Raw genomic sequence first — 16075 nt, 5'->3', positions numbered from 1 at the left:
ACAGGATGCTTTCACTCCACGGAGCGGGAGGATTTACTGTAACGCAGTCGTTTCGTGCAGGTGATTGACTGTTACCGCTACCTGCGACAGCCTGAAATCTGTTGCCTTTGCGTCCTTGCTGTTCGTACAATTGTTCGTTCAGGGACTGAGACACCCTCGGCGCATCCAATTCCTCCCTCTGCAAGTGGATGCCATCCCCATCAAAATCAATTGACTGAAGTCAGGCCCTGCGTCTTCAGTTGCTAAGGAAAGAAAAATCAGTGTTGCTCATGAGAAGACCGCTGGTGCAGAACGTCACTTAGCACTAGCAGCTGCTTTATGGCAGCAGAGCCCGGCGGAGGAGATTCAGAGATGCGAGCGGAGGCTGGAGCAGGATCCTACGTTATGTAGGAGTCCTGGGGACATGGATGGGAGGAAACCTTCGGCAGAGGGTGTGGAAAATTCCCATCCATTTCTGAAAGAAAATGTGTGTGTGTAATTTATTTGTTTACTTATTTATACAGCTAAAAAGATCAAGGGCATTGCCATCAATCTACAGAGATCTGGATCCATACCCTCTCACTGTAGCCAGGGAGCTGACAGGGGCTCCAGTGCTCTAAATTACTTATTAGCTAATTAGCCAATTGCTGTTACTTATTAGCTTATTCCTATTAGCTAATTAGCACCTGGCTGGCCATTGCAGCAGCAAGAGATGCCGAGATGAAGACCTGCTCGCTCCCAAGGCTGCGTTCAGCCCGGGTCTGTAGTGGCAACCTAAAATTGCTGCCCTTTCCTGTGGGAAGCGGATGGGTTGGTCTCACCCTGAACATGTTGTACCTTTGTCACATCGTCCCGCTCGCCTTTTGGCATCCTCACTGTTGTTTTGGGGATGAGTCACAGGAGCCTGCGCTATCTGGTGGGGTCTAGGAGAGGCTGGGTTTCGGTGCTGAGTCACTGGCCAAGGCGGTGTGGGCAGCCCGGGGCTGTGTTTGTGTTGTACCTCCTGCTTTTTTTAAAGGGCTTTTGCTTATTTTCGCCCGTCGAAAAGGTCACGCATCCCTAAGCACTCCTTTGTTGATGTGCCTCCAGCACATCCAGCCAAGGATGGGTTTGCTGGTTTGCCGTCCTCGCCGTGTAACACGAGGGTTTCGTCGTGGTGCGTAACCCTCATCCGCATCGTGGCTGCCTCCAGCCTGGCTCTGACACCGAGACAGATTCCACTTTTTCCAAATAAAACCAGTATTATTATTGTTATGTATTATTTATACTGTGGAAAGATATTGAGAGGAAGAAGTGGGGAAAAATTAGCTCATTCTTTCTAGAATCTGCGAGCAGCTGAAAGACAAAGAATATAGAATTAAAACAAAAAACAAAAAAAAAGAACAACCCTCAGCTAATTTTGGAGCGTGTTTCGTCTTCACAAGAGCCACTCATTTTGTAGCTAACTCTTTACAAACCTTCCTTCCTTTTGTTGCAAGTTTGGTGTAATTTTACATCATACCAAGTTCAATGGAAGAAAAAAAAAAAGGAGCAATGGTTTGAATTATTCCCCATCCCCCCATCCCACAAGAAAAACTTGGGTTTGAAGATCACTTTTTAATATGCAAGGACCCAGGCAAGGACGCCCTTGCTAATCTTTCAAAAGGCAGCATTGTGCTCCTTCAAAGTATTAAAAGCTGCTTGGATTTTGACTGAACGTGTAACCCTGTATTAAACTTCTAATGGCTAACGAGACAGAACTTGGTTATGAGGACTAAAATAGAGAAAATATAAATCAGCAGCCCGGAATGAACACTCGTCCTCTTTTACTTTCATTAAACCCATTTTGAACTAGCTTTACCATTTATCTTTCATGAGATTTTCATTGCTTTCCCATCCATTGAGGGCAAGATGGAACAGTCAGTTTTATTGTTCATTTGTCTAATCTTCTCTTCGCTGTGGGTTATTCAGGCATTTGAGTGTGACGTTTCGCTGCCAGCCCCAGCTGGTGGCTTGGTCTGTGCTGTCCCTTCTCCTCCTTCTGCACTCTGCCTGTCTTGCAGCTGGAAGGCCGAAATATGCAACTTTTTAAAAATAAATAAGCCCTTCCAGTGTTGTTGTAAGGTGGAGCCAATCGTGAGAACGGTAAAAACGGCTTTTGTCCTCCCCGTTTCCCCCTAGACATTTGCATCCTCAATCCGTATAGATTTTTCCTAGCTACTAGTTCTCCTGTCCAAAGACGCGAAGCTACCGCTCCGGATGTCCCTGGGGTTGCCATTTCTGCAAGTCCGGAAGAAAGCCGGAGCCGTGGACGTCCAGTGGGGTTTCACTGGCTGAATCCTTCTCACCTCATTTTGGGCAAAGGGTTGCCTGAGTTACGAATGAGTTGCGTTATCTTGCGCGAATAAAGTAGCAAGGTCTGGTTCGGTAACGTCAATGAGATTTCTGGCTTTGGCTGAACTATAAATCTTTAATTTTGATAATGCATACCTATGAAATGCCTTGTAACGATGGTTCCTGTTACCTAGAAAACGTTTGACGGACAATAATAGGATTTATATAAGTCGATTGTGTAGTTAGTTTTGAGGACTGCACCGTAGCTCTGCTGGAAATAATGGTAATTCTGCAGTTATTCGTGTCAACGGAGTGATGTTATTCCCTGATCACTCTGCAATTAACTTGCGCCACTGCCGTAGCCCAGGAACGGAGTAGGTAGGCTACGTCGTTAAAGAAAACTATGCATTTTTAAGGGGTTCCCTTATGACCACCAGCCCCCAAATAGTCGTTCAGCTCAGGCAAGAGCTGGCTGAGCATTAGCAGAGAGGCACCACGGCTATTTTTTTGAGGCGAAGCTCTGCGTTCGGCTCAGTGTTATTGATGGGGTCGCGTGCGAGGGAGGCTTACACCGGAGGGAAGAGTAATGGCAGAAAGAGAGAGAATGGCAAATTGGCTGGGTGAGGAATTACCTGCGTTCAGCCCCGCTGCGTGGAGCGCTTATGGCCGGGTAACCCCTTCGTGCTCGGGGCTGGTGCGAGGGTAAGGCGCAGCACGCAGCCCTTCTGCAAAAATACCGGAAAAGCCATTTTTATCGGAAGTGTAAATACTGATATTAGTTTAAAGGGACAAGTCAAGGGGCATAAGCTGTTCCCTGTGAGGCGGGGTTGGATTGAGGGTGGCGGTTTGCTGTTTGCATCTTTAAGGGCTTTTATTAATGTTCTCGGGCGCCTGTGATTGAAGCGCGAAGAGGCGAAACCCACAGGTTTCAAGGTCTCAGAGCCGCTCTTCAACCCGAGCGCGGGGGAGAGAATTCGCAGGTGATGGATCCCTTCATACGGAGCGAGTTTGGTTAAAACAAAGCGTGGCGAGGAGGCTGGGTGTGCTGCAGGCGTTATTGCCAGCAGTAATTCCCTCACCTCCACGCCTGTCAGCTGCCTCCACAACGAGGAGCTGCCGGAGCAGAGCAGAGGAGAAGGTGCTGAGCGGTGACACGTGGCAGGGACAGCCTGTGGAATTGCGGGGGACAGGAGCCGGGACAGGCAGATCCCAATGGGAATCTCAGCGGCTTCTTAAAGCCGTTTCTGGGCGCTGGAGTAGACAGAAATAGGGTCGCAGGGCTGCAAGGAAAACGGGGGATGCTGTTTCTATGAAAACAGATGTGTATTCCCCACGTGTGCTGCTGTTTCAACAGCTGGATTGCGTCCTTCTGCCTATTGCTCGCTCTTGCACATTTAATATGAGGCTTTTTAATTCTTTTTATAGAAAGCCCTACCCAGTAATACATTTGCATGTGTGGGTATCAGGCTGGTTTCCGTACAGGGATGCAGTGCTAGATGCTGGTGAAGAAACCCGAGATGAAAGGCTTGGTCCCTCAGGGACACGATACAGGGACATGGGGCACAGGCTTGTCAGTCCAGTGGGCAAGGAATAAATCACTGTATTTTCAAGCTTGGCAGCTTGTTTCTTGTAATTCCTTGAGAGTTAGTAATTAAATATCATCGCATTAGAACCAATATGTCCCAAGTAGAGAACAAACTCATACTCATAATTATGTAGCCATCACATTAAACAAACGAGCTGCTCATTAAAAATAGATGCAAAAGATTCAATTAGATCTAATGCTGTATTAAGGATTTGATGACATGCTGGCTTTATTTCCATTGGTTCTAGGCAATAATGAAACAGCTTTTCATAGTGACCCAAGAGAATACGTTTCTTTTTTAAATACCCATTTCCTTCTTAATCTTAAAACTACTATTAAGCACCTTTTCCTTTAAGTAAAGAGGGGAGGGAAAAAAAAAAAAAGAAAAAAGGAGCTTTATTGTTTTCTAGCATTCCGGCTGGGTTTAAAGGCATAAAAGAATGAGGGAGCCCAATCTTTATTCTGTGTGCTACCTCTAATATAATTCAGACCGATGTAACAGGGAATCAAATCTCTGCGAGGATGATTATTGAATGTACAGAAAAGGATGATTATTGAAGGTACAGAATTTCTTCTGACCATTATCTGCCTCTCCTGTATGTGCACACCGTAGCACCAGAAGGGATGCGCGATGGTCGCTTCGATCCAATTCTCCTGATGAAACCGTCGCCTTTGGTCCCCACCTGGCTGGGCACTGGCCGCAGCTTCGACTTCAACTCAGCAACAGATCTTTTTCTCACAAACTGGTTTTATTTAAACCCTTGTCTGCGGCCCTGCCCCTTGTGTTTTAGAAGCACGTTACACTTTGCCAAGCAATCAGGATTACACTTGTTCCATCGCTGCTCTCCTTTCTCCGGAAAGGCTGCCCGGGGGACAGAGCTGTGAATTGCATCCCAGCTCCGTCTTAATCCATCACCTGGACCCGGCAGCAGAGTCCTGGCAAAGACTGAAATAAAATCAACTTTCATTTTTCCCTGAATCTCTCGCCTAGCTCGCAATACAGACGCTGTCAACTTTTAATTATGTGTGGGCAGATTATCCGGTTGCGAACGAACCACGTTAACACCAAAAATAAAACACTTTTATTCCCGTCGTTGACCTTTTTCTACATTGTCACTCTAGTTTTCACTAAGATTAATATAGAAAACAAAACATTTATTTCCACAGTCTGATTTACACTGGTTTTGTTTGACTGCGCTTTACTTTATTTGGGTTAGTTCAGCTCCCTCCCCGAGTCTGGATAATCACAAGTTGACTGACTCCAGCGAGGAAAGACACACGAAAATTTATAGTTATAAAATAGCCTGATGCGGCGTCTGCTGTAGATGGCAAAATAGATCGGATTGATTGGGCATTTGTCTCTGAAACAGAGGGTGGTTTTGATGTATGTGCATAATTTGTAAGTGGATTTGCTTCTCCCTGGTACTGCTGCGGTAGATGCCGCATAATTAAGAATTTCATCACCCATCTGAAAAGTGCCCTTCGCTTCGGAGTGTGGTTTGATTTCAAGAGAAATCACCATCTGGGCACGATGTAATTGGAAACCCCAAGAATCCCAGTTGCTCTGGGGTATTTGCTGCGATGGGAATTTAAGGGCTGTGTGCTTACGCGTGATATCATCATAACGACTCATTTCTTGACTCCACCTTGCAAATCGATATGTTCTAGCAAAGGGCACAAGCCTGAAAAGTTGTCCGTGCAGTATGTTAATCTGCAAGAGATATGAAAAAGGGAGTATGTTAGGGCGCTTTTCAGTTCAGCTTCAGCTCTTGCTACTGCGTCCAGTGTGTAGATAGCTGTGAAATCTCTCTGGCTTTTCAAGGTGTGTCGTAACGCGGGCAATCACTTGGCAATGCCGCCGGCGCCGAGGGGGAGATGGTGGTGGTGCGGTGGGATCGCTTGGCCAGCCTGGTGCCTGCTGTGTTGTTGTGCCCTCAGGAAGATGCAGACTCCTTCAGAAGCGTAACAGATGCTGATTTGGTCTGTAGTGCACAAAAACTTGTGTTCTTGGGTGGAGAACTGCAGACTGGAAAGAAGCAGACTGTCAGTCTCTGCTGAAACTTGAAAACGTATTTTTTTCCACTTTTGCCCACATACCTTTCCCTGGCCAGCTCATTTCCCTTTTACAATATTTTTTTAAACTTTTTTCTTCTTTTTTTTTTCTTTTTTTCCCCCAAATGAGTAACAATTCCTCATGCACCATTTTGCTGTATTCTCCAGGAAGGAGTTGCCATGAAAGGAGTGGAAAAAAATCTATCTGAGCTTTTCTTCTGATAAGGGGAAAATTCTGACCGTCCTTAGCAGAGCCACTGTTGGCGTTTCCTTTCACACCACTCTCTGTTCCGAAAGCTCTTGAATGGAGAAAAAAAGGCATGCGAAAAGTTAGGTTTTCTTTGCATTTATAGAGCCTTTCATCCCCCAACGACTAAATTTATTTCAGCCATGAAACAAGAGCCTCAAAGGATCCCACCCTCCGGTACGTGGGGTGGGTTGATTTGTATTCTGCTGCTGCTTTCTGTAAGATAACAAATACAGGAAGAAAACATCAATCCTGATTTCTTTTCTTTCTTTATCTCCCCTCCCGTTCTCTGTTGTGCCCCGACTGCTAATAGCATTCTGGTTTAGCGGTGGGTGTAATATGATATGGATGCTGGATGTTGTCTTGTTCCACCTGTTGCACCTGTAGGAGCGCTGACTGCAAGCTTCCCTCCTCCTCTTCTGCGTCGCTCTGAATTGAATTAATTTACCCCGAAGTTACAGAGCCGTAGTCACAAATCCATTGGGTCAGAGACATACTTAGAAAAAAGATGTAGTCCACTCACCCCTCCCTCCTATATGCTCTTACATTGTTATCACTCCCTCACTTTACTTTTTTTCTGAAAAAGAGGGACAAATACTCCATTTTTTCACTTAAATTTCAGATCATTCACTGAAGTCATTGTGTGTAACCAGCTTTAATTATTTATAAAGGTGAGACTTTCTGTACTTGTAATAAATTTCTATACTCACAAAAAGCCAGGGATTCATAACACCCAGAACTAAATTATTTATCAGTCAGAAAGATGGTTGGATCCACAGCACAGGGTGCTTCTAAGGACCTCAGCTGACCAGAAGGGTCTTCTCCTTTGGGTTGAGAAGGGATTTGACGGTGCTCTTTCTGTTCCCTAGAGCTCTCCTGACAGAGGAAAGTGGTGGGAATTATTCAAGCACAGATTAGGCTTTGAAAATTATACATTTACTAGGAAAAATGTAGCATGGAGACGTGATGTAAAAGTTAGGACCTGGATATCTGTCCCTCATCCATCAAATGGGAAGAGCGAAGGTGACCGCCAGAGCCACTCAAGGCTGGTGGTGAAGGGCAGCGCCTTCTGCTGCTGCTCACGTTTTGCCCAAACCCACAGATTTTACTGGTGCTGCGTCACCTGAGCTCACGTTGTGCAATCTGTCCGTGCTGTCGGCACGGCGTGGCCGGGTGGGTGTTGAAAGGCCAGCCCAGGGCTGCTGTAGGTGGGCTTGAAAGTGTGGTTTTGGAGAGGGAGGTGGTGCAGATCCCCACAGTCAACAAACTGGTGTCCTTGGTGGGCCAGGCTCCTCGCCCACCCTCTGTCTCACCAGGGAGCTCCATGGAGACCCATCCCTGATAAGGCTTCAACGCCCCGTGTGGTTTTTTACCCATCGTGTACCCTGACCCAGAGCGCATCTGCCTTCGCAGCAGCGACGTTACCCAGTGCTCCAGCCCAGAGCCTTTGCCCATGCAAAACCCGTTCGTGGTTTTTTCATTCTGTTGATGAAATTGCAAGATAAGATTTTCCACCTGTGCCCAGGAAAGCAGAATTGAGAAAGAAAAAAAACAAACAAAACAAACAAAAAAAAAAAACCAAGAGAGAAAAACAGACAGAAGAAGAAAAAGAAAAAAATTTCCACTTACCGGCGCTATTAGATGAACCTCATCGCACATTCATAGCTCTGCCTTTCCCCAGCAGCAGCGCTTCGGGAAAAAAGTCTCCACGGCAGACAGCAGCACAGGTGATCTAGTGCAGAGAATCAAGGGCAGGAAGTTTTCTCCAGATTTGTATTTTTATAAGTAACTGAGATTTTCGGTTTATTTTCGTGATGAAAGTAGTGATCAGGAAAAAAAAAAAAAAAAGAAAAAATTCCCAGCTCCTTCCATCATGAAATACATATTGTGGCAGAATGCTGCATGCCTTGTGTCAAAGGATCCATAGTATTGATTTCTTGAAATGAAAAATAAGTTTAAGGTGGAGTGCTTGGAAAAAAAAAATCAATAAAATTTCAAGTGACTGAATAGAACTATCAATTGTAATGACAGCAGTCAAAAAGCCTTATCCAGTTCCATAACATTTTGGTGTCTGGACCTTTATTTTCATTAAATTTGTCACTGACAGAATGCTGACCTTACCTTACCAACCTGTCTGAAATTAGATTAAAATTAGTGCGGCTCAAAAATGCCTGTTTTCATCCCACAAAATATTTGTAAGCAACAAATGGAAATCACAGAGCAGAAGTGTTAAATGTCTGCAATGCAAATTGGGATGCTACAACCCAGTCAACTCAGAAAAATATTCAAAAATATCTCCTGAGATTTAAGGAATAGCCTCAGCCTGCAGCAGCTGCCACCAAAATCATCTCCCGGTCTGTTTGCAGGAAGGCCGGAACATGAGAACCTGGGTCTCTTCCAAAACCCCTTGGTTTCTTGGTTGCTTTTCTCCTTCTTTCCTGCAAGAATTGAATCATCAGCAGTCAATAAATAATGACCCCACATGGGACCAAGGGCTTGCAGCTCCTTGGGGAGGTTTCTCCCTGTCCATCTGGCTCATGGTGTGGGACTTGCATCTGAGCCGTGCCCACCACCGTCATCATGGGGCTCTTGGGTGGCCAGCAAGGACTCACTCAAGGCTTGTGCCACCTCCAGGGCCCTCAGCGTCCCATGGGAAGGATCGAAGGGTCTGTCTGGAGGCAGTTTGCTCTGCTTGGTGTTCCCAGGTACCTCCCGCTTGCCTCAGCCTGTCCAGCCGAGTGTCTTGGGAGCAGGGTCCAACTCATTTTGATCCCTCTGCAGCGCCGAGCACATTGCCAACATGCAGGAAATAAAAAGCACATTAAAACTGCAGGATGGAAGGAGGCTGCTGGGGTGTTTGCAGAACAAATGCAGAAGACAACTGAGATGTCTGAGGCAGGAGGGAAAGCTCATGGTGTCTCGTGGGCTGCTGCAGCGCAGCGGGGACAGCCAGCCACCCCACCTGGATCGAGCTCCTGGTACCCCGTGCTGCAGAAATGTTAAACGTGAACGAAGGTCTCGCTGGGGAAAGGTGCACGTGGGGAGACGGGGTGGAAGCAGGCACTTTGCTCCTTGGGGGTGTCAGGTTTGTGCTGCGGTCCAGTCAAGATGTGTAGGAATTCATTATTCATTATTATAAATCATCGTATCTCGCCATAAATCACGTAAACAGCAGCATCCTTTTCCACAGAGGATGCTCCCTGCACAATACATCGCTGTAACCCCTGTGTGACCGAATCGGTGGCTTTTCTGGGTGCCTCGGGGAAGAGCCAAGGCCAGACAGGGACTGGAGGGTCTTCTCCTTACTCGTTGCTTCAGAGCCTCGCTCCCTCCTCCATGCTTCTCCCTCCTTGGCTGCTTTCCCCACTTTTCCCTCTTTGTTCCGTGAAACGAGGCTGCTGAGTGCTGCCAGCTCGGCAGCCCCCAGGGGACATGCGTGGCAAGAAGAGTCCATCGCATGTGTGAGGTCCCCGCAGCAAGAAGGGTGACGGTGGCTCCCTCCCCACCAGCCACTCATGCCCTGTCCCCTCTCTTGCTGCCCCACTGCCTGCCCTTCCCAGAGGGAGGAGGGACAAGGGGACCCTGTGCTTTAGTCTCATACTCTACGCCCTTTCTATTTTCTATCTTTTCCCTGCAGATTTCTTTCTTTTCTTTTTTTCTCCCTACTTCTTTTTTTTGTTGTTAAAGTTTCCCAAAGCCTCCCAGGGGCCACTTCATGCTCTGCAGCTGCCGGAGCATCTCACCAAGAGCAGCCCCCTGCAGCCTCCTCCACCCTTCCCCATCCAGCCTTCGGCCAGATGTGCCAAAACAGCCGAGTGCCTGCCTTGAGCAGGAGAAGGCACTTTTCCCTCCTCAAACAAGTTTCCCTGCTCTGCAGTGAGCTAAGCAGCCGTCTAGCAAAAAAAAAAAAAAAAAAAAAAGAAGTAAATTAATCCAAATATCATGAGACCAACGCTCATCTCTGCCTTCCAGGTAGCCAGAGCCCGGGCTGGCCGGCATGTGTGGGCTTTGCTTGGCCAGCCCCGAGCACGCGCTTGCCGCTGGCAGCCCAGGAGGCAGTGGCAGTGTGGGTTCTGGCTGACCTTCTGGAGGCTGCAGGGGCTCTGTTGTTTAGCTACTGCCTTGCACACCTACAGCAGCCTGGCACGGTTGGAGAACCGGGGTGTTGATATCGCTGTTTTGCACTCTTACCAAAGCCCCATATTATTTCTTTCGGTTTCCCTGCCTGTCTGTCCACGCTGACCTGCTATCGCTTGTCTTCTCCTGGGGCAGAGGCGATGTGGTTTTTTTTGTTTTCTGGCAGTAATTGGGAGAGGAAGCCGTCCTGGGAGGTCTGAGCCTGTTGCCTCCCCTGGGAGAGTCATTCCCAGCGGTGAGGGGTAGCAGCATCGGCGAGCCTGCCGTAGTCCTACCCCGTCCTTGCATTTCTGGGCAAAGAGCTATTCCTTAGGTCTCCCTGAAGTCCGAGCTGTTCCTTAAGTCTCCCTGAAGTCCAGGGTGTGCATCTTGCACCTGCTGGCCAGCAGAAGGTGCATCTGTACGTATCTTTCAGGGTAAAGCATCTCAGCCACCCTGAGTCACTGCACGGTGCTCTGGGGTCCGTGCCCACCCCTGAGGCCCCCACCAGCGATACAAAAAGAAAAAGAAAAAAAAAAAAAGAAAAAAAGCCTACATTTTCCAAAGCTCTTTTTTTTTTTTTTTTTTTTTTTTTCCATTTCTGGCTCTAGGATGGCTTTTGATATCACTGCACAAATGGGCTGAATGCAAAATGCCTGCTTTTGCTTTGAATTGTTTCAAGACGGTTCTTCCAAAGCGTAAGCACATCGCCATGTGCGTGGCAGCGCCTCTGATACGGGATGCATCGAATGCTCTCATCTTGGCTGTCAGCAAAGGCTGAGTGTCCTCCAGCAGCTAGAGGTTGAGTCCGCCTCTCAGATGGAGAATTTTGGCCTTCTCTTGTTCCAAACAATGACACTGAATTTGTAGCAGCTCCCTGGAAATATTTCTTTGTATTTTTTTAAAAAAACCCCAAAACAATCAAGACTCTAAATAGAAGCTCAGTGGCAAGTGATTTTATCTTTTTTAAGGCCTTTTGAACTTTTCAAAGCTCCAAGTGTTTGATTTACTTTGCGGTTCAGATGCCAGCTCAGGCTGATTATTTTCGAGACTTGTTCTCTTGTCCCGGGTCATTGAGTTTTGCACTTGATCTTCAAGAGCACCTTGGCTTCCACTGCGGCGTTCCTTTGGGAATACACAGGCTCGCATTCAGCTGTGAGGAAAGCAAGTACAACCCACCCCAAAGTACTGGAGTTGATTTACAGGAAAAGGGCCAATTTTTTCCTTTATCGGTTCTACTGTTGCAGAGAGATGAATTCTCCACGGCATAATAGCAGAGCAAAAATAGATTGCTTCTGTAATAGACTATACAACAGGCTGGAATACATCAGCTTTTTTCCTCAACCGTTCTTTGACAAATGAAACTTTATCTAACCGAGTTCACCACGTCAGTCTCCTTCTCCTTTTTTTGCTCCCTTTTCCCCAAATTCCTGCAAGCGCCAAAATGGTCCTTGTGCAGTAACACGACTGTTAAGGTCGTGCATTGCCTATACTGCTGCCGTGCTGCTACCAGAGATACGCAGCGAGATGGTGAACGCCCAGTTGCCTGCTGGATGGACAAAGGTTTCCATTTATGACACTACTGGTGAGCAGCAGTGGTCGGGGGCTTGGGCTCTGGGTCAGGTCCTAGCCAGGTTTCCCTTTATTTTGGGCTGTATTTGTTGTCACGGATAACTCTCAGCAATTTTTGCACTCAGTTTCCCATTCTGTTCAGCCTTGGCGCAGGAAAGGTATTAGGGAAATGCCCTTGTCTATAGAAAACCTTCTAATTAAAACAACTGCTCGGCTCTGCGCTGCTGAGAGCAAACAACTCTGAAGGGAGCATTTGCTTCATCTGTACGTGGAGAAAAAGCAATAAATGCTCACAGTCTGGCTAAAAATGGCTGTCAAAGTGCAATCCCTATTTTCAGGTCTACAAAAAGTAAAATCTCTAAAAAAATATAAATTATGCTATTTGTCAAACACATTTCAGACTCTGGGGAAAAGCCATTCCTTTCAATCTGGGTGAAGTGTTCCCTTCAACACGAGGACTTTATGGCTTCACCCTCCCGCAGGCCCCCGGCCTAGTGTTTCTGTAGAAAGGGGTGTCAGATAAGCCTAGCAGGAGACCAGTTCCTCCATATATTGCGATTATCTATCAAGTATGTGTGTTTTGACCACTTTTATTTCCTTTGATTTACCCTAATCTCCATCATACTTTGGCAAGCCCTTATGGATGCTCGCGGGGCTGCATGCTGAAGGCTACTAGCCCACCCAGCCCCACAAGAAATGCATCTGCTCCTGTCCCACCTCCGTTCTGTGACTGCCCGGTGCACCTCGCTATCAAATGCAAAGGAATCACCCGTAACTGCAACATTAGCGAAGTTTATTTGGAGAGTCTGCATTTGGGGATGTAGGGGCTGCTGCTCGGCACAATGGGCACTGCACTCCCAGCGCTCCTGTAGCTGCCCGGGGCCAGCACAGACTCAGGTCATGCAAAGACAGTGTTCTAGCAGGAAAATGGGTATTTTATGGTAGGTGAGGATGGCAGTTGGATGGTACCTCAAATCACAGCAGATTTCAAGAGACTTCATGCCAGTCCAAGAAGTTCTTTACAATGAGGGTGGTGAGACACTGGCCCAGGTTGCCCAGAGAGGTGGTGGAGGCCCCATCCCTGGAGACATTCAAGGCCAGGCTGGATGAGGCTCTGAACAATCTGAGCTAGTTAAAGATGTCCCTGCTTACTGCAGGGGGGGTTGGACTGGATGACCTTTAAAGGTCCCTTCCAACCCAACACATTCTATGATACTATGATTCACGCAGAAAGAACAGGCAAAAGTTTTCTGCAAGAGCCACCTCAAGCAGACTTTCTCCTTGGGGTAAGGGCTAGGAGGTACCACAGGGCTGTGTGCCCTCAACAGTGTGGTAAAACATTCTCACAACCCTTCATTGTCATCCCTGGGAGTGTTGAAAACATCCTCAAGTATTTCATGTCCCAAACCAAATGCGCTTGCCCACCCCCATCTGCATTCCCAGAGCACAGGAACAGCCCAGCTCTGCCCCCGTGACATGCCAGGGTCCCCGGCTGACCATCCTCATGGTGGCATGTGGCAGGTTTGCCATGGCACAGGAGCCATCTCTTCCCAACTGGGGACAGGAGTCCAAAGCTGCTTCTGGGAAACTTCTGGTTATGTTTAAGACCGACAAGCTGCAAAGAAAGTCAATGGTGCTTTTGGGCACCGTTGCGGGATGAGATCCCTCTGACTCATTCTGCCCCGCGCCTCGAGCAAGACCCTCGCCAGGCGTTTGGGGTGAGGGCTGCCAGGTTTGGGGTGAGGGCGGTTTGCGAGCTTACTTTTCTACCCCGGGGCCTGCTGGGCGGGATTGATTGCGCCGCTCAGAAAGTGGCATTAGCAGATGTTATTGATGTGGGACTGGCATTATCCACAGCGCATGCTGTCGATGCAGAGGACTACCGCAGATGGCATCATTTTTTAAAACCCGTCTGCCAAAATCTTTTAAAACAAAACTTGACATTTCTGTTTGCATTGATCCTCCTTTCCCGCTATTGATTTTTGGTCTTTGCCATTAGTGATGTGAGGAGCGGGGAGCGACCGTTGTCGCGCCGGCACGTGGATGGAAGGAAATCATTTTCAGAAATCTTGTTAACGGTGGGGGGACCTCGTTTTGTCTGGGGTTTGATTTTTGGTTTTGCTCTACTCTTACTGCTCTATTTAACATCAAAATAACAGGGCTGTTAGACTGGCTACCAAGTCCCCAGATGGCCATAAGGAGAACTTGGTGCTGTATTTATGTGACGGCTGCACCATAAAAATGGATCAGTAAATGCTTCAAGCAGAGAGCTTGGCTTGAGCCGAGTCCCATGACCTGACACGAGCTGGAGCTGAGGAAGGATTTCAGAAGCTGAACAATGCATTTCCAGGAGGGCAAGGAGGAACGGGACTTCTGGATAATGCAAAAGAAACCCTGAGACCCGCAAGGTGTCAGGAACAAGGCTCAGTCCAAGCTTTGCTCCATGAAGGGGCCCGAGGTACGTTTGAAATGTCGCAGTGGTTTTGCGCTTGCTTTTCATTTGCATGTTGCAACCTCAGTCCTCTGCTGTTCTCACTCTTACTGATAACACGCTGCAGAAAATAGGACATGACTTTGCCTTACAGCCTCAAGGAAGAGATTTAGCCCTGAAAGGGTATCCCTAAGGTAGGGGTCTGCACACAGACCCATATGGGTCTTCAGCAGCAGAGCTGGTCGGAGCCTGTCTTCTCCTCTGGACCAGCTCGCTGCCTTGTCTGGCTGTCCCAGTGCAACCAAGGAGGCAGTGACCTGCCACGGGGCAGGATTTAGGGAGTAAAGATAGTATAAACTCCGGGACCCTGGCACTCATAACCAGAGCCGCCGTCACAGCAGTTGTAATGTGAAACTGCACCTTCAGGTGGTACTGGGAGGAGGATCCAGGACCACGTGGTGTCGTCCCACCTGTAGCTAGAAAGAAGCCAGGCCAGAAATGCAAAACAGACCTTGATCTTTCCAGGCAAGTGTTGCAACCACGAGTCCTGTCCCCTCGCTGCAATCCACCAGCCTTTCCCTGCTTTGCAAGCAGTGACAACACCATGTTAGAGGGGAGAGGGAAGAGCATGGGATAGGTTCGCCCCTGCTACAAGTCCAATTTTGGCCTTTGGCACCTGTCTTTTATGTAAACCTGAATTACAGACAAATCTGTGCTGACTTTTGTACCAAGAAGACTAATTTGTGGTCAGTGCATTCTCTGCGGGCCAAGCACAGCTGAAAGAAAGGCCTGATGCGCTTCTGTGGGATGCTGCTTATTACTGCCTGTAGCCTGCCAGCTCAAAAGACACTCATTTTTAAACTAATTAGTCAGTAATTGCATACTGCTTGGTCAAGGACTAGGGGGAGGACGGGACCTCCCAGTGGAAATGTTTGAAAGTAGATGGGATGTTATTCTCAGTGAGTTGTTCTGGTGCAAACAGGATCTTCTTTGAGGAAGACCTATAGATTGGGCAACAGCAGAGGCCGGACACAGGACCCCTCCTGGCTACTCCGGTCTCTGTAGCAAAAATCATGCACAGACATAAAGAAAAGAAATCCACGTCTCCTCCGCCTGGTGGTGATCAGCTCAGGAGAGCTGGAGGGAACACTGAAGAAAATCAAGCTCTGATTTTATTCTTACTTGCTCCATTCATTCATTCCTATGAATAATAAAGCACCTCGGCTCATCTAGGGTGTAGACCTGATACTTCCAAATGAGGGGACAGTGGATCAAGCTGCTAAAATAATTACAGCTGTAACTACGCCAGAAGTATACAGCTTTGCTGAGAGCTCCCATATTTCAGTCCTCAGCTACCTGGTCACTGGCATCTGGAATCGGGCCAAAAGGCCAAATTCCATGTTTTTTCATGGGCAAAGTTTCAGCATTGAAAAATAGGGTGATCCAGGAAATCCATGTTGGATCCAGGATGGGATCCCCATTGTTAAATGCAGAGCATAAAGATTGTGTATGTTCTCAGTGCTATTACATTTGCCGGAGCAGACCTTTTCTTGCAATGTATTCACATGAAGTTTTGTGTCAAACAGCAGAAAATGGAAGTCATCCTGGTTCCCATCACTTTTGTGGCACCCTGTCTTGAATACAACTTTCAGTTCTGGGCCACCTCATTACCAGGGAAAAAAAAAAAAGACAAACTGGAGACAACTAAGAGCAGCTAAAATTATTTTGGGGTTGAAAAGATTGATTTATGAGAAAAGAAGATGAACCAAATATATATAGC

The sequence above is a fragment of the Rissa tridactyla genome, chromosome 9 (genome assembly GCF_028500815.1).
Source record: "Rissa tridactyla isolate bRisTri1 chromosome 9, bRisTri1.patW.cur.20221130, whole genome shotgun sequence".
In the NCBI taxonomy this organism is placed as follows: domain Eukaryota; kingdom Metazoa; phylum Chordata; class Aves; order Charadriiformes; family Laridae; genus Rissa; species Rissa tridactyla.
Note: the sequence above shows the minus strand (reverse complement) of the source record.